We start from the raw sequence: 23318 nt of genomic DNA, 5'->3' as shown, positions 1-23318 counted from the left end.
AACAAAATGAAGCCAGAAACTCATTGAATTCAAACATATAAGTATATAGATTCAAAATTCAGAGCAAATACTTTCTGTGGGCATAAAATTATAAATGACTGGTACTTAAATGGCAAAATAATGATATGTAATTATGTACAAAGCATACCTTTTGTTCCAATTTTCAAGCGTTGCCTCTTGATTTTTTGGTTAGTTTTTTTTTTTTCGATTTCGTTTTATTTAAATAAGGTATAATCATGCCGGCTGCCACGCTGCTTTAATGCAATATTCATAGTTATAATTTTAAATCACAGAATTATCTTTATGGACAGAAGCAAAGATCAAATAAAAAAGGAAACTTGCCCAAAATAAAACTTATTTTGTAAGATAAATTTAATTTAACGGAGTAGTTCACACGATTTGTATTATTAAATAAATAAAAAAGAAATGTTGAATAAGTACTTTACTCCGAGTGAAATAAAAATGCAAATATATAATGATAAAATTGTAAAAAAGATTGTTTCTTTACTTACTTACTTACTTTGATATATTTTCCAAAACGCTTGTTTTAATTAACTGGTTCACAGTATTTATGTCTTCTTTTCTTTGTTTTTCCTTGGTTATTGATATTATAATTCACTTTTTAAAACAATTTTTACACGTTTAATATTTCTTAGCACTAAACTGAACTGCTCGCCATGAATTTACGAAGAGAATCATGTGCAAGCACGCTTTCTAACGGAATCTGAGAACGAATTTACCTTAGGCCTAAGGCAATTCCAAAAATCTAACACAAAATCACCTTAGGTCCTAGGTAAAAAGCGAGAATTTACCTAAGGACTAAGGCAATTCTAACAAAACTAACACAAAATCACCTTAGTTCTAAGGTGATTTGATGGCGTCACTAAAAAATTAGCTTAGGCCTAAGGTAAATTTAGCTTAGAACCTAGGTAAATTTAGCTTAGATCTAGGTAAATTTATGTTAGATCCTAAGGTAAAATTGGCTTAGGCCTAGGTAAAATTAGCTTGGGTAAAAATTATAACTTATAATTTTGGAGGGAAAACAAGACATGAGCGTAAAAAATTCATGTCTTTTTGTTTGAGAGATGTTTTTTTTTCACAAAAGTCGCTATAACTTCAAAACGAAAGCGAAAATCAAAAAAACTTATTTAATATATTCTGTCGGAAATCAAAAAATCTACAACTTTTATATATGACAATTTTTCAAAAAAAGCAAAAATAGAAAAGATATGACAAAAAAGTAAAAATTTCATGTCTTTGAGAGATGTTTTTTTTCACAAAAGTCGCTATAACTTCAAAACGAAAGCGAAAATCAAAAAAACTTATTTAATATATTCTGTCGGAAATCAAAAAATCTACAACTTTTATTTATGACAATTTTTCAAAAAAAGCAAAAATAGAAAAGATATGACGAAAAAAGTAAAAATTTCATGTCTGAGAGATGTTTTTTTTCACAAAAGTCGCTATAACTTCAAAACGAAAGCGAAAATCAAAAAAACTTATTTAATATATTCTGTCGGAAATCAAAAAATCTACAACTTTTATATATGACAATTTTTCAAAAAAAGCAAAAATAGAAAAGATATGACGAAAAAAGTAAAAATTTCATGTCTTTTTGTTTGAGAGATAGAAAATAGAAAAGATATGACGAAAAAAGAAAAAAATTCATGTCTTTTTGTTTGAGAGATGTTTTTTTCACAAAAGTCGCTATAACTTCAAAACGAAAGCGAAAATCAAAAAAACTTATTTAATTTATTCTGTCGGAAATCAAAAAATCTACAACTTTTATATATGACAATTTTTCAAAAAAAGCAAAAATAGAAAAGATATGACAAAAAAAGTAAAAATTTCATGTCTGAGAGATGTTTTTTTTTCACAAAAGTCGCTATAACTGCAAAACGAAAGCGAAAATCAAAAAAACTTATTTAATATATTCTGTCGGAAATCAAAAAATCTACAACTTTTATATATGACAATTTTTCAAAAAAAGCAAAAATAGAAAAGATATGACGAAAAAAGTAAAAATTTCATGTCTTTTTGTTTGAGAGATAGAAAATAGAAAAGATATGACGAAAAAAGAAAAAAATTCATGTCTTTTTGTTTGAGAGATGTTTTTTTCACAAAAGTCGCTATAACTTCAAAACGAAAGCGAAAATCAAAAAAACTTATTTAATATATTCTGTCGGAAATCAAAAAATCTACAACTTTTATATATGACAATTTTTCAAAAAAAGCAAAAATAGAAAAGATATGATGAAAAAAGTAAAAATTTCATGTCTTTTTGTTTGAGAGATAGAAAATAGAAAAGATATGACGAAAAAAGAAAAAAATTCATGTCTTTTTGTTTGAGAGATGTTTTTTTCACAAAAGTCGCTATAACTTCAAAACGAAAGCGAAAATCAAAAAAACTTATTTAATTTATTCTGTCGGAAATCAAAAAATCTACAACTTTTATATAGGACAATTTTTCAAAAAAAGCAAAAATAGAAAAGATATGACAAAAAAGTAAAAATTTCATGTCTTTGAGAGATGTTTTTTTTCACAAAAGTCGCTATAACTGCAAAACGAAAGCGAAAATCAAAAAAACTTATTTAATATATTCTGTCGGAAATTAAAAAATCTACAACTTTTATATCTGACAATTTTTCAAAAAAAGCAAAAATAGAAAAGATATGACAAAAAAGTAAAAATTTCATGTCTTTGAGAGATGTTTTTTTTCACAAAAGTCGCTATAACTGCAAAACGAAAGCGAAAATCAAAAAAACTTATTTAATATATTCTGTCGGAAATTAAAAAATCTACAACTTTTATATATGACAATTTTTCAAAAAAAGCAAAAATAGAAAAGATATGACGAAAAAAGTAAAAATTTCATGTCTTTTTGTTTGAGAGATAGAAAATAGAAAAGATATGACGAAAAAAGAAAAAAATTCATGTCTTTTTGTTTGAGAGATGTTTTTTTTTTCACAAAAGTCGCTATAACTTCAAAACGAAAGCGAAAATCAAAAAAACTTATTTAATATATTCTGTCGGAAATCAAAAAATCTACAACTTTTATATATGACAATTTTTCAAAAAAAGCAAAAATAGAAAAGATATGACGAAAAAAGAAAAAAATTCATGTCTTTTTGTTTGCGAGATGTTTTATTTCACAAAAGTCGCTATTACTTCTAAACGAAAGCGAAAATCAAAAAAACTTATTTAATATATTCTGTCGGAAATTAAAATACAAATGTGTAACTATATATTTATTTGATTTATTCATATCAAACAAATTATTTATTTAAAGAAAAATTTGTATTTGAGTAATTCCATGTGAAAAGAATATACGAAAAATACCTATGTCATAAAATCTTTTTGTGTCATTTTTGACCGGTTCCTTAGCTCAAAATATGAACTTCTGTATATAAATAATCCCCCAAAAAAATTAGCAAGTGAGTAGAAAGAATTAATTCCCTAAGTCACTTAATTTTTGAGAGTAAAAAAAAACATGATCTTAAATTACTTTTTTGCATATTTCTTGCGACTTTATACATAATTGAATAAATGTTTTTTTGCATTTGTAGGGTGATATTAAGACCTTTCCAAAACCGTTATTAAAAATGAAATTATTCCATTTTAAGCTGATCTATTACAAAAAAAGTGAAAAACACATTTTATTTTTTTCTAAAAAAACCATTTTTTAATTTTTTTTTTCAAAACTGTTTTTGAAGTAAAAAATTATGATCTTTTCAATAAAAATAGTTTCGTGATGATTTTTTCACTTTTAAGCTGTTTTTTTGCAATTTTTTATTTTGATGATTCAAATTTTTACATAAAACGATAATGAGGCTCGGCACGAGTACGATAACTTAGGCGGCAAGAATTGATAACGGTATTTTGTAGAGGAGTTCAATACAATAATTTTTTTTCTATGGGAGGTGGGGTCTATCTCCCCTCGTTTAGGCGGGAGGGGCAATTTTCTAAAATATGACGTAAAGTACTAAAAAAATTATTAAAAATCAACGGCAATACTTAAAGTTATAATTGATATCTTTAAATCAAATTATTTCAATTAATTTTTCTCGAAATAATCAACTTCAAAGTCAAAATTTGAGGAAAAAAGTTTTAAAAAAACACATTAAATACCTACTATTTTTGCCAAGACTGTCATTTTAAATATGAAATTAATCAATGAAATAAACTGCATCAATCAATTTCTTATCAAATACTGAAAACCAGATGCTTCTATGCCTTCTAGTTTTTGAGAAAATTGAAAATAAGAAAATTGTCTTTTTATCAGGTTTGTATTTTTTAGTTGTTTTCGTGTTTACACAAACATAATGCATGCAAGCAGTATGCCCTCTTGCAACCTCCGGATTGGGCTCACTATTATAGGATTTGGGGTTGGTGCAAGTTTGGGTGTAGTCAAATTTTCTTCAGAATTCAAAAATTTTTTTCGAATCCAAAAGAAACTTTGTACATACCCAAAACCCAACCTTGGCCCCACCCTAAATCCTAAAGTGTGCCCAAGCAGGGGGGTTGCAGGCATGCCCCGTCTTACCCATCTCACTTTGAAAAGCCTTGAACTTCATACCTTTACCATTTTTATAAAAAAAAAAAATCGCGAGATTCTAAGGACCAATTTCAAAATGCCTAAGAGAAGCGGGACAGAGGACCCAAAAAGGAAGTTAAAATCCTGAGAACCCGCGAAGGGGGACAGGCATGATACTTTTAATTTAAAAAGCTGTTAATATTGGCGAAAATAGTCAAAAAATCAAAATCTGATAAAAAGATAATTTTCTTATTTTCAATTTTCTCAAAAACTAGAAGGCATAGAAAGCATCTGGTTTTCAGTATTTGATAAGAAATTGATTGATGCAGTTTATTTCATTGATTAATTTCATATTTGAAATGACAGTCTTGGCAAAAATAGTAGGTATTTAATGTGTTTTTTTAAAACTTTTTTCCTCAAATTTTGACTTTGAAGTTGATTATTTCGAGAAAAATTAATTGAAATAATTTATGATTTAAAAACTAGAATTGAGTGTACAATGCTGGCTTTTCAGAAAGATATCAATTATAAATGTAAGTATTTCCGTGGATTTTTAATAATTTTTTTAGTATTTTACGTCATATTTTAGAAAATTGCCCCTCCCGCCTAAACGAGGGGAGATAGACCCCACCTCCCAAAGGAAAAAAATAATTGTATTGAACTCTTCTACAAAATACCGTTATCAATTCTTGTCGCCTAAGTTATCGTACTCGTGCCGAGCCTCATTATCGTTTTATGTAAAAATTTGAATCGTCAAAATAAAAAATTGCAAAAAAAAACAGCTTAAAAGTGAAAAAATCATCACGAAACTATTTTTATTGAAAAGATCATAATTTTTTACTTCAAAAACAGTTTTGAAAAAAAAAATTAAAAAATGGGTTTTTTAGAAAAAAAATTAAATGTGTTTTTCACCTTTTTTGTAATAGATCAGCTTAAAAAGGACTAATTTCATTTTTAATAACGGTTTTGGAAAGGTCTAAATATCACCCTACAAATGCAAAAAAAACATTTATTCAATTATGTATAAAGTCGCAAGAAATATGCACAAAAGTAATTTAAGATCATGTTTTTTTTTACTCTCAAAAATTGAGTGACTTAGGGAATTAATTCATTCTGCTCACTTGCTAATTTTTTTGGGGGATTATTTATATACAGAAGTTCATATTTTGAGCTAAGGAACCGGTAAAAAATGACACAAAAAGATTTTATGACATAGGTATTTTTCGTATATTCTTTTCACATGGAATTACTCATTTCTAAATAATCTAATTAATTACAGACATTTATTTATTTTCGCACTTTTGGAGGGAAAATTGCCTTAGTTCTAGGTAAAATTAGCTTAGGCCTAAGGTAACCAAGAAATTTTGAAATTTTTGCCGGGAAAATTACGTTAGGCCTAGGTAAAATTAGCTTAGGCCCTAGGTAAAAAATTCTTTCAATCAAACCATGATGGCCGATCAACAACAATAACGAAATTTCGTTGAAAGTGAAAAAAAAACATTTTTTGATAATTATTAAAAAACGAACAAAATATTTGTGTTTTCATTTTTTTTTTATGGTATACATGCCTTTACAAAGGAAAAAAAAAAAAACACAAATTTATTATTGTTTTTCAATAATCGTTTTAGTCATTAAAGTGTTTTTGTTTTTTTTTTAATTAAAGAAAAAAGGAAAACATTTCTTTCTTTTTGGCGCAAAAAGCAATTTTCCCAAAAACAAAACTAGCTTAGGCCTAAGGTAATATTACCTTAGTTCTAGGTAAAAGTGTAACATAAATTGCCTTAGTCCTAGGCAAAATTGTGTTAGGAAAATAACATTTGAAAAAAATTTTCCCCAAAAAAAAAATTAGCTTAGGCCTAAGGTAAAATTACCTTAGTCCTAGGTTAAAGTCTAACATAAATTGCCTTAGTCCTAGGCAAAATTGTGTTAGAAAACTAACATTTGAGGAAAATTTTCCCCAAAAAAAAAATTAGCTTAGGCCTAAGGTAAAATTACCTTAGTCCTAGGTAAAAATCTAACACAAATTGCCTTAGTCCTAAGCTAAATTGTGTTAGAAAACTAACATTTGAGGCCCTAGGTAAGATTTTGTTAGGCCTAAGGTAAAATTACCTTAGTTCTAGGTTAAAAAACTAACAAAAATTGCCTTAGTCCTAAGGCAAGTTATGCTCGAAAAATAACATCCATAGAAAAAAATTCACCTTATCTATCTAAGGCAAATTAGCCTATTCTAGGTAAATTTAGCTTAGGATTTTCGAGCATAAATTGCCTTAGAACTAAGGCAAGTTATGCTCGAAAACTAACATCCATAGAAAAAATTTTGCCTTAGGCGTCTAAGGCAATTTTACACCGACTTTTTCTCTGGGTGGCACTATTGTTTCTAAACCGCTTATCATAATTGGACACAAAAGGTATCGCTAGAAGCTTCTTGCAAGTCTAATGGTTATAGAATATTTAAAAGCATGAAATACATTACTGCAGTGCATCCTCTAGAGGCAAAAATCATGAACTATTGTCTTATAACAATGGTTCAGATCCTGGAAAAAGGTTTAATAAACCAAATTATAACCCTTACCTGAAATAATTAAAATGAAAAAATAGGTTCAAATATTAAAACCCAACTATTCCAAAATCACGCTCTGAAAAGACATTCATTCGATATCCATGTTCATTAGGGTGGTCCTTATTTGGGACATGCAGTTGGATAGCCGCTATCCGGTTGGAAATCCACGCAACATTCTCAAAAATGAAAACAAATTAAAACTTAGAAATTAATTTTTGAAGGCCCTGAGTTAAGGCTCAATTATTAGAAATTTTATAAGTTTTACAGTCGCCGATGCATCCTTTTTCTTACAGCTAAAATTAACAAAAGCTGAAAAGTCCTCGTGCTTTTTGACATATTTTACTTGTATAAAAAATTTTCTTTTCGACATTCGAGTCAGAAAGCTTATGCCGACTTTTCATGAGTTAATTTAAGCCGCACAATAGTCGCACGGCTAATAGGCTATTGATTATGTCGAAAAAAACATGGCAATAAGGAACTAAGACGTTCACGGGTTTTTATTGCAGGAATCGTCCAATGGGTTATAAGAGAAGATAAAACCGCGGAGTGCTATTAAATGAGAGGGTGGAAACTGAAGATAGGGGTGCAAAAGCCCCCTTTTTGGTTTTCTCAATATACCTCGTAAACCAAGCAAAATTTTGATATATTGCACACAAAACTTTTTGTAGAGAATTAAATTTCCTATTGGCATAATGTTTTTTAAAAATTGAAAAAAAAAAAATTTCTATACCAAAATAGTCGAAACAATCATAACAAAAATATCAAAAAAATCGATTTTTTGAGTTTTTTTTTGCTTTTTTAGTTGTACCTACATTGTTTTGGGTTGAGATAGACAAAAACATTGCTCAAAAGAAAAAAAAGAAGATTAAATTTCCTTCAAAATGCTGTGTTCACTAAATTTTTTCATTGAAAATTAACCGAAGTATGGCCATTTTAATCTATCTTTTTTTCGCATTTTTAGTTTTACTCAAGTAAAACAGAAACATTTGAGGGGAAAGTACGATAATTTAAACACCAAGAACTGATAATGAGATTTTGTAGAGGGGTTAAATACAATCATTTTTTAACTATGCGAGGGGGGGTCAATGTCCCCCCGTTTCGGAGGGAGGGGCAATTTTCTAAAAAAATACTTAAAATAAAAAAAAATTATTTAAAAACAACGGCAACACTTACAGTTTTCATTTATACCTTTTTCAAAAGCTAGAATTATAAACTTAATATTAATTTTAAAATGAAGTTATTTAAATCTATAGTTTTTGAAATAAAGGAGTGATTCCGATAAAGAAAGTATTTTGTTTATTTTTCAATTTTCTCAAAAAGCCATAGGAACATTATGATTTTCATGATTTGATAAGAAATCAATTAAGTCTTTTTGAAAATTATACTCAATTTAATTTTTAAACTTTTTTTTCACAAGTATTTCAAGATTAAAATAACTTCATTTTAAAATTTATATTAAGTTTTTAATTCTATTTTTTATTGGTTTACGAGGTATATTGAAAAAAAAAAAAACAAAAAGGGGGCTTTTGCAACCCTATCTTCAGTTTCCACCCTCCCATTTAATAGCACTCCGCGGTTTTATCTTCTTTTATAACCCATTGAATGATTCCTGCAATAAAAACCCGTGAACGTCTTAGTTCCTTTCTAAACGACATAGGGATTATCACTGTAGTCACTTGCGGCTTTCGTTCACACGAGTCGACTTAAACCGAAAATCTTCACCGCACGGCAAAAATCGACTCGTGAAAAGTCGGTATTAGGATGTTTACTAGGGATACTACTGTACTATGCATGGTAGATTTTTCCAAAATATCTCCAAAAAGCACACCCTTTGTTTTTATAAAAAAATAATTTTTTTTTAAAACCTTAATAAAGCCTTCTTGTTCCTTTTTTAGGCGCTGTTATTATCTCGATATCAAGGAGATCATACCACGTATCTGCTTCACACTAGTGATCAGCCTGTGGGGCTCGCCGGCAAGCCTTCCGGTTTTGTACTGTTCCATTTCTGAGGCCTAGTGCATGCTGGTGATTTTCAAATTTTGCACTTTTAGGATTTGAGATTGTGAAGCTTTTAGAGCACGGACTGTTATGTTTGTCAAATAAAATATTAAGTTTATTATTTCCTTGCGAACTAATGTTAAGTCAAACATGTAAGTGCTTTATGTAAAAAGATATTATGTTTTATAAAAAAAAACCATCTTTTTACAGTTATCTCAGAAATGAGATTATGAATATGATTGAAATTTTGTGTAAAAATTATATAATATCTATTTTTCCTTTAAATTACATTTATCAATATATATAGCTATCAAAATAAAAAATATATAATTTAAAAAAAAGTCCAGCTTTATTTTAAAATAAAAAATATGCATAAAAATAGTAAATGCTTTTACTAGAGAATTTTCAAGTATATACTATTTTTGATATGCATAAAAATCAAGTAAATGCTGAAAATTAAGTATTTACTATCAGTCATAGGGCCTTACCAATAATCAAATTTAAAGCTCAGTTAAATATTTAACTGAGCTTTAAATATTTCTCCATACCAATAACCAATTTAATAGTCAGGTTAAGGGTTAACGCCACGTGAATTTTATAGTTGGGAAACTGAACTATAAACGCACGGTTAAATGTAAACGCACGGTTTGCACTGTCATTTGACAGCAAAAAAAAAAAAAAATTGTCAAGTCACGAGTTGTTGAGAAAAATTAATAACATTGGCGGCAATTTATTAAATAAGAAAATGGAAAAATGTATTGTTTATAAATATTTATATTTTTATTAATAAATATTCATTACTTTCAGAAAAGGCTGAAAAAGAAAACTAACCCCCTGAATACAATGGTGTAGCTGTGGCTGTAGCTTGTAGCGCAAGTTCAAGAATTCTCAACTTTTTGCTCAGCTGACGCCATTGTTGTTTCCCTCAGTAAAATTTTGGCAGTACTACAAGCCACAGCTACACCATTGTATTCAGCAAGTTAAAAAGAAATAGAACTGCAAATTTTCATCGTCGTACTTCACGACACGATAGAAGAACTTTTTTTTAAGCACTTTTGGCTTCCTTGCTTGGGCTCCATTTTTTAACTTTTACAACCAAAATAAAAATATATGAAGATATGTAGGTATTTTGTAGTTATGTTTGTGTTCATTATTACATTACATGCATAAAATGTCACTTCAATGATGTCATTTTGACAACAAATGTAATAGATCTGGTAATAGAAGCACAATTAGTTAAACGCGTGTTTATTTTGATTATTAGTATACACTCAATTTAACGCGACGGTAAAATTTAACCCGACGATACTTAAACGTGTGTTTAGCGATTCATTATTGGTAAGGCCCATAGTAACTACTTTTTTGAATGAACTTTTTCAGTAAATACTTTATTCCGTAAAAAACTAGTAAGTCCTAGATTTTTTCAAAGTTACAAAATACCAACTTGTAAAATTGATAGTATATACTTTTTTGTTTGAAAACCGCAGTTATTAAGCCATGGAACTTATAAATAGCCGTCTTGAGTCATATTTAGACGCTATCTGTTCATGGCATTTCTTAAAAATGGATGGTTGTTAATATTTGTCGAAATGGCAGAATTTTTATTTATCAATTACCAAAAAGTTTATAAAGATCGTTTATCAGGCTCAGAGTTGAATTTAAAGAAACTTTATCAATATGTAAGGGAAAATACGCATTGGTTGAGTAAACAATTTTTTGGTAGGTTAGTATTGTAATTAAAAAGTAATTTTTTTACAATACCTACTTTTTTTTAAGACTGTTGAGATAATTTCAACTCTTAATCATATTTGAATTGCCAATAGTACCTATATTAAATATATGAGCCATGAATAATATATTTTAAGGAATTCGCAATGAAAAAAAAAATTCAAAACTGGGTCGAACGTACTTGCTCTTATGTCAAAAGTTGCTTGAAATATTAAAGCTTTTAAAAAATTCATAAAAGATTATTTCTTAAAAATTAAAAAAAAAAAAAAAATTTTAAAATAATATAAAATTTGGTTTAAAGTTTAAAAACGTTTTTTTTTAATGCATCACAACGAATAAAAAAAAAATTTGGAAGTCTAGAGCCGCTTTTTTAAAAAGAAGTTTTTTTATTTAAAAATTTTCACAAATTTTTGCAAAAAATGGTACCTATACCATTAAAAAGAATATATTAATTGATAGGCAAATTAAGACAAAGTTTGAATAAAATTCATTGAGTCGTATTCAAAATAGATTTTTGATCTTTTTTTAATCCAAAAATGATTTTATTGAAAATTTTTCTTTATTTTAATATTAAGGCCACTAAAAAGTTTTTGTTCAAAAGTTTTAATTGAAATCGGTGGTGTCGTTTTCATGAAAACGGTTTAAAGGAAATACCGTTAATTAGGGTCCAAATTTTTCACATAACAATTTTTTTTTACAAAATCGTAAGAGCCGTCATGTCGGATTGTTATCTCGAATTCGATTTTTTATTCTGCTGTTAAGTTTATTTTTGACTCACAAAATAGCACCAAAGATGTTAACAAACTCAAATTGTCTCCAAAGTCAAAAAACTCTTTTTTAGTAAGTTAAATACCATGCAAAATTAAATGTTAGTGACGAATGATTTTAATTTTTCTAAATGTTCGGGCATAGGTAAGAATTTCGCTGTCCAAGCAAAAAAAAAAATTTCGTTCACAATTTCGTTGTGCTTGTTTTGTAAGAAAATTTTCGTTTCGGTTCAGCAGCATATCTATTAGGCTTAAATACGAAACGAATACCAATCATCTAAAAAAATAGTATTTACTATAAGTTTTGGGTGAATTCTAGTATTAACTTGGATGAATTTAGTATCTACTGAAAGTATTTGCCTGCTAGCAGGTATTTTTTTCTATGCATACGAAATTAAGTAAATACTACGAATTTTACCTTTTACTAGAATTTATAGCACTTACTTTCACCTTTTACTTTAAGTAAGTACTACCTTTTGTATGCATATCACCCATTGTGGCAAAAAATGTTTTGAATGGCACTTTAGCATCCACAGTTTTTTTTTATTCTTTAAACAAACAAATGGGCTTAAACAATTTAAGCCTATTTTCGAGAAAAAAAAACAGTGAAAAACTGTGTTTTTTTTACTGCCGAATACAAGCAACTCATGTAAAGCACCGGTTTTTCTTTATATAATGGACTTGATTTTTTTTATTTTTGGCCAGTGGTCAACGCACTATTGGTCGGCATGAGTCACACTTTTTCATGCATGCAGCCAGTGTTCATCGATTTATAAGACGTTATTACACCAAAGTGCGAAACAATATCGAGTCAAAAGGACTGTTCGAATTGGTCCATCATACGATTGTACTCAAATTTTCCTCTTCAAAGCTCGCCTTCTTGGCAATAAAAAAAAATTGCCTATCAATAGTAGTTCAAAACCTCCCACGACTAAATCTGCGCTTTTTAAGTTAAACAAAGTTTCCGGTTTTGTTCATTTTTTATTATTCAAATACAAATGGCTATTAATCAAACAGCAGAGCAAGTTCGATATTTGGGTACATGAACAAATAATGTAAACACATATTTAAAAAGCTGTTACCTACAATGTAAACTAACTTTATGATAGAGTTTTTTTTTTTTTGTTTAAATATTTGTTCATCTAGGTTTATCATTCGGGAATGATAAACCTAAAACTTTGCAGATTACTAGCTTCTAAGGCTTTTTTATTAAGGCATGTTTGGTATGTGAACCCAAAAAAATGGTTGCAAAACTTATCTACTTTGTTTTTTAGAAAAGGGACTGAGACTGAACTTTTGATTTTCCCGCCAAAAATTAATTTCAAATCCGTTTTTATTTAATAAAACAATTAACATTCAACATAAATTCCTTAATATGCACTTCCCTCCATAAACATAATCTGCAAACATATTATTTATCAAGATGTTGATGTGACCCCTGCCGCCAACCGCCAACATTATACATAGCTAATCCCTTTTAATTGCAATTAATTAAAAGACTTCCCATTCAATTTGTTTTACGAATCCGAAAAAATAACAAATCTCACCAGCAAAAGGCAGTATAGGGTCAGCTCTAATTAAATTGCTAAACACTCTCGTTCAGAACGCAGAAACAAAGCAAAGTGTCTCCAAGTTAGCTCTGCTGCAGCAACAGCAACCAGCTTCAATTGATACTTCCCTTCAATCAAGCCAAGAGAGCTCTCTTGTGCGTCTGTCTTAATGATAACTTCCGCTAATTTGAGACAATGACAGATCTTTGTGTTTGCGATATGGCTGGTCTGGAGCATCTATCAGGGGCAGGTCCAGTTTGTCATTATTATTTCACATAATCATCGTTATCATTTTTATAAACAACAACAAGTCGTGTAAAACATTGTTTTTTCTTCATATAATATAACAGCAGCCAATGTGCCGCCACCAGTCACCGTCGACGGCGTTGGTCGTTGGAACTATTACTCGCATTTAGAGGCGATATTTATCAAACTCAGGTTAAAAATGTACCTACTACCAAACCATAACAATTCCAAATAGCAACAAAGTGTCAAGTTCTTCTGTTTCTTTTGATGTAACCCCCTTTATCCCTCTTCACTTTTTTAGAGTTTCAGTTGTTAAACTGGATGCTCTTAGCCGAGTTTTTTTTTTTTTTTTTTTTTTTTTTTTCTATAAAACTCGAACTCAAACTATAACGACGACCGGGAACAAATCGTTTGGATCATAACCCAAACGCGTCGAATCTATTGCAAAGACAATCTGGTGGAGCGAGAGTGATGATGGCTTCAGTGCACGCTATAGGAAGACAAAACTTGGCTTCCTATTATTTTTTTCTTGGGAATTTAACCAAGTAGAAAGCTGCACTCTGGCGCTAACAAGCTAACCAAATTACCCCCTCACTCTTCTATTCAGCAAAGATAAAGTAAACTTTGTAAGCAAATAGAGTAATTCGGAATTTCACAAGTATACCAGTTGTTGGAATAATGTTAAACAATGTCGTAAGGAATATAAAAGGTTATGTTATCTCAAAAAAGAACTAGAACAATCTATAAAAATATGTCAGTTCGATTGCTCGAGGAATGTTAGGAATCAATATCTCTCTGGAAAAATGTATTTTAAGGAAGGAGCACATACTAGGTCAAGTTTATAAATACATGATATTACGATGATCGATAGAAAATACGAAAAAATTGACTCCAGCAATTCTACCTGTTAGTCTGTCTGTTTTGAACAAAAGTCTGAATTATACTGATGTTCTCCAAATGTTCTTCAAATAAATAAATTTGCTGAGATTCCATAGAGGCGAAGTTGTAAATTTTATTTCTAGGACCAATATAAGCGATATACTTGCTGACATTTTTACAATTTGAACAATATGTGGCTGTAATGATTTTGCATAAAACTTATGTGTGTACCTAATTCCTAATGTAGCAAATAAGGTTGTTATAAATAAATAAATAAATAAATAAATAAAAAAAAATTTTTAATCACTTATTTTATAAATAAAAAATGTAAAAAAAAGAAAAAACATGTTTTATACTTAAGAAATTATTATTAAAAAGGTTATAATCTCCAAACTAAGTATGGCATTTGAATTGAGAACTGGTCTGTTTCTGAATAAAAAATTCTGTATCATCATAATTTTGTATTCAACAACTGTTCTGATTTTTCTTTTATTTTGTTTTTCAAAATTCTGTTTTTTAAAATTCAAATTAATTATTCTGCTTTTCAAAAATGTATCTTTTTTGTGCATTTAACCTTCCTCAGATCATCAAGAAGCTTATGAATTCCGACTCAACTTCTTTCTACTATGACTTTAAGGCATTTGTACCATGCCTCTTGACACTATAGCCGTGTTTTATTGGTTCTCAGCATTTTACTGATTAAACATTTTATGCTGTAAACAACAACAATTGATTACTTTTATTCATTTATTAATGATCCTTATTGTCGAAGGATCAAAAAAAAGTTTAGAAAAAAAAATTCTCTATAAACCAACAAATAAAAAACTTTTGTTTATCCTTAGCAATCTTTTGTTGTTGTTTTCCGTATAAAATTTTACTGAGCTAAATACTGAGTTACCAATAAAACGCGACATATATTTTGGGTTATAGAAAAGGTTTCCGTCCTGCTAGATGGGTTGTCATAGACTGACCAATTCCGAGGAGTATTTTGAATTCGTTTTCTTTTGTTTCCATACAATAATTTTGCGTTTTCTTCTTCTTTAAAATAACTGCGCACGCTTACATTATAGAAAAACTTCAGAGTTTCCGTATCTAGTTACTATTACTAGTCTAAAATAATAAAAATACATGTTAAATAAGATACACAAATATAAATTTAATACAAAATTTAATATTATACCGTTCCTTTTGAGCCCATCGCCAAATGATTCGTCCGAAACCGATGTGAAAGAGACATCCATGCAAATAAGTGAACCCTTTGAGGCGCCAAACCAATGGAATAGCTGGATAAAATTTTGATCAGCTTAAAAAAAAAAAAAAAACTGTTTATAGTGACAGTTTTTTTTTTTTTTTTGCTTATAAGGCAAAACACAAGAGAGGCTATTTCATTTTATACTCTGCCATGTATAGAAAACAGCTATTTAATTACTGTGCATCAAAGATACCTTCCATACTCCAGCAGCCACTTGCATTTAAAATTTTTGTTCCGAGCAATATTTTGGGCCCATTTTCAAACAGAATGAACAGTTCCTCTTCATAAGTTTATAAATTCATATAAGATCTGATTATCAATGACGCATGACTTTTTCGCACTGCTTAGTTTATATTAAAAAAAAAAATCAAAAATTACACAGCCACACAAAAAAATATAAAAGTTCTGAACTGGGGTTGCGACTAGGTTTTTCATATAGTTTTTGGGTCGCTAAAACCGAATCCGAAGTCCGTTTTGCTCCATCACGTCAGATTTTTGAGATAACCTCATAAAATGTCACGAAAACAAAAAAATTTTCTCTGATCTGGGTGTGCGAATATGTTAATCATATAATTTTTGGATCGTTAAATCCAGATTTGAAGTTAATTTCGCCCTATCACGTCAGGTTTCTGAGATATCCTCAAAAAAATCTCAAAACCAAAAAAACAAAAGTTCTTATCTGGGGTTGCGACTGAGTTTTTCATATAGTTTTTGGGTCGCTGAAACCGAATCCGAAGTCTGTTTTGGCGTATCACGTCAGGTTTTTGAAATATCCTCAAAAAATGTCTAAACTAAAAAAAAAAGTACTTTACTGACATTTTTTGAGGGTATCTCAAAAACCTGACGTGATACGGCAAAATAGAGTTAGGATTCGGTTTAAGCAACCCAAAAACTATATGAAAAACCTAGACGCAACCCCAGATATGAAATTTTGTTTTTTTTTTGGTTTTGACATTTTTTGAGGATATCTCAGAAACCTGACGTGAAAGGACAAAATTGACTTCGAATCTGGATTCAGCGATCCAAAAACTATATGATTAACGTATTCGCACACCCAGATCAGAGAAAAAATTTTTTGTTTTCGTGACATTTTATGAGGTGATCTTGAAAATCTGACGTGATGGAGCAAAACGGACTTCGGATTCGGTTTTAGCGACCCAAAAACTATATGAAAAACCTAGTCGCAACCCCAGGTCAGAACTTTTATTTTTTTTTTCGACATTATTCAAGCAAATTCAAGAAAATCAATTGAATTAAAAAAAATTTTTTTTTTTTAATAAATCCGAATTTTATATTTCTGAAAATTTTTAAATCGCGACGAAGAAGCAGGCTTAAAAACTCCTCGAAGAAACAAAATATGTGGAGCCTTAAGGTAAAGCATCAGCATATAAAGAGAGATTAATTCAATACCCAAATTCGCTATATAATTCGGTCAAAATGTTGTTAAAAAATAATACATACTAACTTTAATTGACAAAAATTTTCTTAGCTTCAAACAAACTTTGTGATTTACAAGAACTGCCTATTAAATCTTTAATTAACGTTTTTGCATCCATAACCACACCTCTTTCACAAGTTTTTAGTTTCATTATTTGCCTATTAAAATAAATTTTTTATTAACGAACAAAAATTTTGTGTAACAAAAATATTGCTCATACACCACAGTGACCGTTTAAGTTTAAACTTTGAAACAAAATTTTCTCCAAATTTTGCGAGTGAATAAAATAATGCTTGTATTTTCTTTTTTTTTAAAATGGAAGAATTGTCGAATCGATAACTTTGGAGTGGTGTAATCTTCTTTAGTCAGCACCTCAATCCAATTATAATTCCTCAAAAAATACTGAAGAAATTCCCCTATCGTGTTTGGAAACACACTATTAAAAGAGAAACATAACTCCTATGGCGGGCGGCTTGGCTGAGGCCCCCAAGCCGATGATACACTCCAAAGAGGTAAATTGTAGTAAAAAAAAAAGAAACATATAAAAAAAAGAAAAACTCAAGCTAAGGTTTTTGAACCCCAAGACGGGGCATTAATTTCACCGAAAGTGAAAGCGGCTTCCCGGTGGTGGTGGTGGTGGTGGCAATGGCTAGCAACAACAATAATAACAAACAATAAAAATGGAAAATAAGACAAGATAAGCCGGCAAAGGAGGAAAAACAACAACAAAAACAAGAAAAAAATTGTATCTAAACTCGTACCTCGAATGCCAGGCTTGACACGCGAGTCGCAAATACCAACATCCTCTTTTTTTCCACGACCGACGTCGTCGGTCGTCGGTCGGTTTGGTTGTCGTTATTGTCGTTGTCTGTGGCACGGAAATGAATTTATTATCATTTTGATTGGGATGCAGCGGGGGTCGGTATATAGACGTTTGAATTTGAAATGCTATATAGTAATAGTGGCTTCGTTAAAGTCATCGTCGTTGTCGGTCGTCGTGGTCTTATAGTTGTTGTCATCATCGTCATTGGCATCGTCGGTCGTCGTATAGAGATTCTTATGTGTATCATTTTGATGCACATCAAGGAAGAACCTCGATTTCATTGGCATAGGTTAGAGACTTGAGGCTTTAAGGCAGCCCAGCCACAGCAAAACGAAAACCACAAATTGATGCAGTGTGAGATACATTTAGTTAACTTCCCATTAAAATAATTGTTTTTTGTGCACTTAGATTGTTAAATTATTCGAATTGCAAAAACCAACTGCATGCAATGCCACACGAGGGTATTTAAAATATTAGACATTGTTTGTAAGGTAACCATAAGTTATAAACTATGAGTTCTGGTAGTGGGCAGGTAGTAGGTAGATTTTTATATATTGTAAGCAAGTGTACAAGGATTAGAACATTAACCAAGATTTAATTTCTTAATGTGCTTTTATGTAAGGAATAATGCTTTTTCAAATGTTTTGATTTCAAGACATTGACGAATTTTATGCATACTTGTCAATTTTTACGAAAAATAGTTGATCCGACAAAAAGAAAAAGTCATATTAAAATTATGGAGTGATTTGGATAAGATGCAAAAAGTCCTAGAGCGTGTCCAATTTCTTCTTATTAGGCTTAGTTGGATTAATGTATCATATACCCACATATTTTTTTTAAAGCGAATGAAAAAAAAAATTATAATCATGTACAATTCTAACAATTTAAAGAGTTCTCAAGGGCACGAAGCCGGAAGTTTTGTTAAACGGATTTCACCGATAGCCTGCTGAACTTTTTTTTTAGAGAAGCGGCAGGGGTTTCCTCTGAATTGTACACAGAGAAAAATATGACCACCTAGTGCAGTAACTAAAGCTCAAAAATTGGCAATATTAGGGAACCCTGCCGAACAGCTTAGATTTTGATGATCTTTTTTTCAAACGTCGGTAATTAAAAAAACTTTAAAGTCTATAGATTAAAAATTTCCAGTGTTGCCGTTTTGATTTTTTAAATTTAATTGAAGATTTTTGTGAACAAAAACAAATTTTTTTCAAAAATTTTTCTTAAATTTCATAAATTAATTGATGCCAAAAGATTGTCTAGGAAATTCAAGGAAAAAAATTTATATGGGAGTGAGGGACAATCTTCCATAGTTCAAGCAATAGATGCAATTTTCTTATTAATTGACTTCAAACACAAAAATAAAAATATTTGAACACAACGGCAACACCTACAATATTCAAATATACATTTTTTAAAAGCTAGAAGATTAGTCATATATGTAAAATTAAAACTAAGTTAATTGAATGAACAGCTTTTGAAAGAATGGTAATTGAACTCAGATTTTTGAAAAAAAAAAAAATTATTGAAAAAATTTTAACATGTCGTTTTTTAAATTTGGTCGTATGTAATATAAAATGCATTTATTTTCAAATTTTTTTGGCCGCATTTATTATGATTTCAAATTATAGAAGGAAATGTCAATATGTATTACGGTTTATAAAAAAAATTAAAAAGTATTTCATTTTCGAAGAACTTTTTTTAATAAAAGTTTTGAAAAAAAATGTAACTTATTTTTTTTTTTAAAGTTCAACATCTAAACATAAAATTATTTTTTATTCATTTAATAACCCTTACTGTTGAAAGTTAAATAGCAAAAATTTAAAGTTCCTATTTACCACAGTCTTTGAGAAAATTAATTATTTCAATGCAAAAATTCAGTTTTAATAAAAAAAAACCATTGAAATTGAAGTAATTTTTCATTTTTTTTTTCAAAAGTGTGATATATTTTACCTTTTTTGCTTCGAAATTCAACTGATAATATTTATGGCCAACATTTTTTTTTTAAATAAATTCATATTTTAGTAGAAAAAGTTTGGAAAAAAGTCATTTTAAATTTTTCTAATAATATTTTTTTTTTAATTCTGAGTTTGAGGACCATTTTTTCAAAAAGTCTTGATTAAAATTAGTGGATTTAAATTTAAGAGATAAGAATAAGCTTCTTAAAAATGTATTTTAAAATATTGTAGGTGTTGCCGTTGTTTTCAAAATATTTTTTTTTGTGTTTGAGGTCAGAATGTTAGAAAATTGCATTTATCGCTTAAACGATGGAAGATTGTCCCTTACTGCCTTTTTTATATTTTCTTTAAATTACCTAGAGAATCTTTTGCTATCATTTGTTTTATGAAATTTAAGCAAAAAAAAAAAAATGGTTTTGTTAAAAAAAAAATCAATTTTAATTTTAAAAAAAAGAGTGTATGTACACATGTACACGCGACTGAAGTTATACTTCTCATTCAGTATATGTAAATGAATTTCATTTGATATTTTTAATTTCTATTATTAAATTAATTAATCCACACATCGTTTTTTTACATTTTTATCAAGTGAACAATAAATTAATTCTTTCATCCTCCTTGCGTCCATGTAGTTTTCAATTTATTCTGTGAAATTTACACATGTTGTGCGGTTCAGAACGTACGGTATACGCTTAACGAAACTAAATGAATTGAGCATAAAATGTGCGATATGGTTATTTTATGAGAATTGTGTGTGCTTCAGCACTAGTAGTAGCAATATGGAACTTGCAGAGTTGCTACAAAGCTCAAAAGTGAGCTGAGCTCAGCTCACAGCTCAGCTCAAATTTTGAGCTAGCTGACTTTTGAGCTATGTACCATAGCTCAGCTCATTTGAGCTGAGCTGATGGTTGAGCTGAGCTGTTGGGTGAGCTAAAGTAAAGTGAGCTGAGCTGATCTGTGATGGGTGAGAGGATACATTGATTTTTATTTGGAAAGTATAATGAAATATGAAGATATTTTAAACTTTTATAAAACACCATAGCTCAAGATGTTTGGTTCTAGTTATTAATGGAATTATTTTAACACATGGATATTTTTATAAATAAAACAGATAATTTTTCGTGATCTTTCTCTTGGTTTTTTTAACCCTAGAAAGATAATCATAATATACGTCTCAGAGACGTATGATTCTAAAAAAGATTTTTGGTCTTATGTTAACACTTTTTGTCATATTTATTTAACTCATTACTTAGATTATTTTAAAGAAGTGATATAATAAATGAAATCAATTTAACAAAAACCCAGAAATTTGAATTGAATTAGATAAAACAGTTCTTTACACGCCATACGTCTTACAGACGTAGATTATCTTTCTAGGGTTAATAGTAAATATATTGCTATTTTTTTAGTAAAATATTTCTTTTTTAATCATAAAAAAATCAGGTACAATCCGGTTTTACGACTTTTTTCAAAATTCCGAGAAAATCGCGTTTGAAAGTTGGGGTAAATTTTTTTTTCCGAAAAATCCCCGAATCTTTGAACGCTCCTGGAAGCTAAGCCGCTTGAGAGCAATTTTTGGGAGTGATGCCAAATGATAGCTTGTGTCATGGGCCTACGCCTTGCACATTGTCAGATTTTTAAAAAATCGCTTTGCATGTTAAACCGCCACATCATGCCTATTTTTTCAGAATCGGGCTTAACTTTTTTTTTACCTTAAAGTTCTCCTGGTTTGAGAACGCGTGTACCTACAGGGATGGAAGTTGTACCCAAATGTAGGATAGAGTCCCCGCTACCTTTTGGCATCAAAAAAATTTTTTTCATTTTTTTCAAAATTCTGAGATATATGCGTTGGAAGTTGGGGCGCTCACTTTCAGCTCAGCTCACTTTCAGCTCAGCTCAAATGAGCTAAGCTATGGTACCTAGCTCAAATTTGAGCTGAGCTGTGAGCTGAGCTGAAATGTTAGCTTTTTGCAACCCTGGCAACTTGCCACACGCAACTTGCCACATACAACTTGCCACATGCAACTTGCCACATGCAACTTGCCACATACAACTTGCCACATGCAACTTGCCACATGAAACATGTAACTTGCTACGTGTTGTGTGTTTTATGTTTGCCGTACTGTGGCGTACTGCATTTTTAAATACTAAAGTACTGCGTACTCTAAAGGTGAAACGACAGCCCTGCTACCCAGGGTGATCGCGTCATAATCCCTTTGACATTCTTGTCAAAAAGTAAATTTTCATACCCACCCTCCCATAAGAAGTATAACTTCAAAAACAATACGGCAACACCAGCAATTTTTAATCTATAGGCTTTAAAGTATTTTTAATTACCTACGTTTGAAAAAAAAAAAATCGTCAAAATCAGAGCTGTTCGGCCGGGTTCCCTAATAATTTGCTTTAGTTACTCTATTAACCTAGAAACTAACATATTGCCATATTGTTTTACTGCCCATATGTTTTATGAGGAAATCTTATTAAAAGCAACGATTAATAAGGTTTTTTTAAAAGGATTTCTTATTATTTTTATAGAGAAGATCTTATTAAAATTTGAGTGAAAAGTTCATATATTTTGCAACTTGGCACTAGAACAAAAATCGCGATCAATATTTTCATAGCGGGTTGGTTCAGGTGGTAAGGTGGGCGACTAATGATTTGAAGTCTCCAGTTCGATTCCCGGCCTGGTCTTCATTTTTTTTTTTTTCTTTCAAAACCCTACAAGTGCAGATTTTAAAACAATAAGGAAAACCCGATTGTTTTAAAAAGGTTTCCTTCTTGGATGAAAACCATGGAGAAATCTTATTGTTTTTATTCTATTTTATGTGGTCTATTTTTCTCTGTGCAGGTACAGGTAGGTGCTTAGAGGGTTTCGGGGTCGCTGATTTTGAATCTGATATCAAAACTCAAAAGTGATCATTGACAGATGTCAAAAATTGTTGCCATTTCTTAAAAATTAACTATCTCATACGAGTATAAAATAAAATGCACGATTGAATCACACGTATATTCTTGCTCTTATAGTTCAAAGCAATTATGTTAATATTACCCGTTGCGTAGACATAAAAAAAATTTTTTTTAATAAATTCATGTTGGTATAAAAGAGAATTAAATGACGATAAATGACGAAATGACGATATTTCTAAGGATAAATTTTTAATTTCTTGGTATAGTAAAACCTACTTATCCACTTATCTCCCGGTTAGACGGGAGAAAAAAGAAATTTAATGAAAAAAGCACATACAACACTTTTCTATAATTTTTTAAAGGTAATAATTTATTCTTTATTTTGTGTATTGTGACTCAAGTTGTTTCATTATACAGGTTTTGAAAAATTAATTTTCAAAGATGAAATTAATCAAGGGCCCGGTTGTTTTAAGGAAAATAGATGCTAAAAATCTCTAATAAATATCATAGTTTTAAGAAATAAAAAAAAAAGAAAGATATTTTTATTAACCGTACGTACATTTTTTTTAGTTGCATTGTTTTTAAATTTATAACTGAATGCATTATATTTCAAAAGCTAAATTCGAAGTTATGACTTTTTAATAGGTACTTCACTTATTAAATAAATCATAATTTTTTGAA

The 23318-nt window shown here is 29.7% G+C and overlaps 1 long non-coding RNA gene across 1 annotated transcript; it reads right to left on the bottom strand.

Annotated features, from left to right (window-relative positions):
- Window positions 1-14719: 14719 nt before the first annotated feature.
- Window positions 14720-14928, bottom strand: LOC129913516 (uncharacterized). Its single transcript, XR_008772059.1, has 2 exons — window positions 14837-14928; window positions 14720-14771 (listed from the first exon to the last, which is right to left on the bottom strand). It is a non-coding gene; the product is annotated as an uncharacterized LOC129913516 (long non-coding RNA).
- Between the last annotated feature and the right edge of the window lie 8390 nt (window positions 14929-23318).

Source organism: Episyrphus balteatus, chromosome 3, assembly GCF_945859705.1.
Source record: "Episyrphus balteatus chromosome 3, idEpiBalt1.1, whole genome shotgun sequence".
NCBI lineage: Eukaryota > Metazoa > Arthropoda > Insecta > Diptera > Syrphidae > Episyrphus > Episyrphus balteatus.
This window is presented reverse-complemented; position numbering and strand designations above follow the sequence as displayed.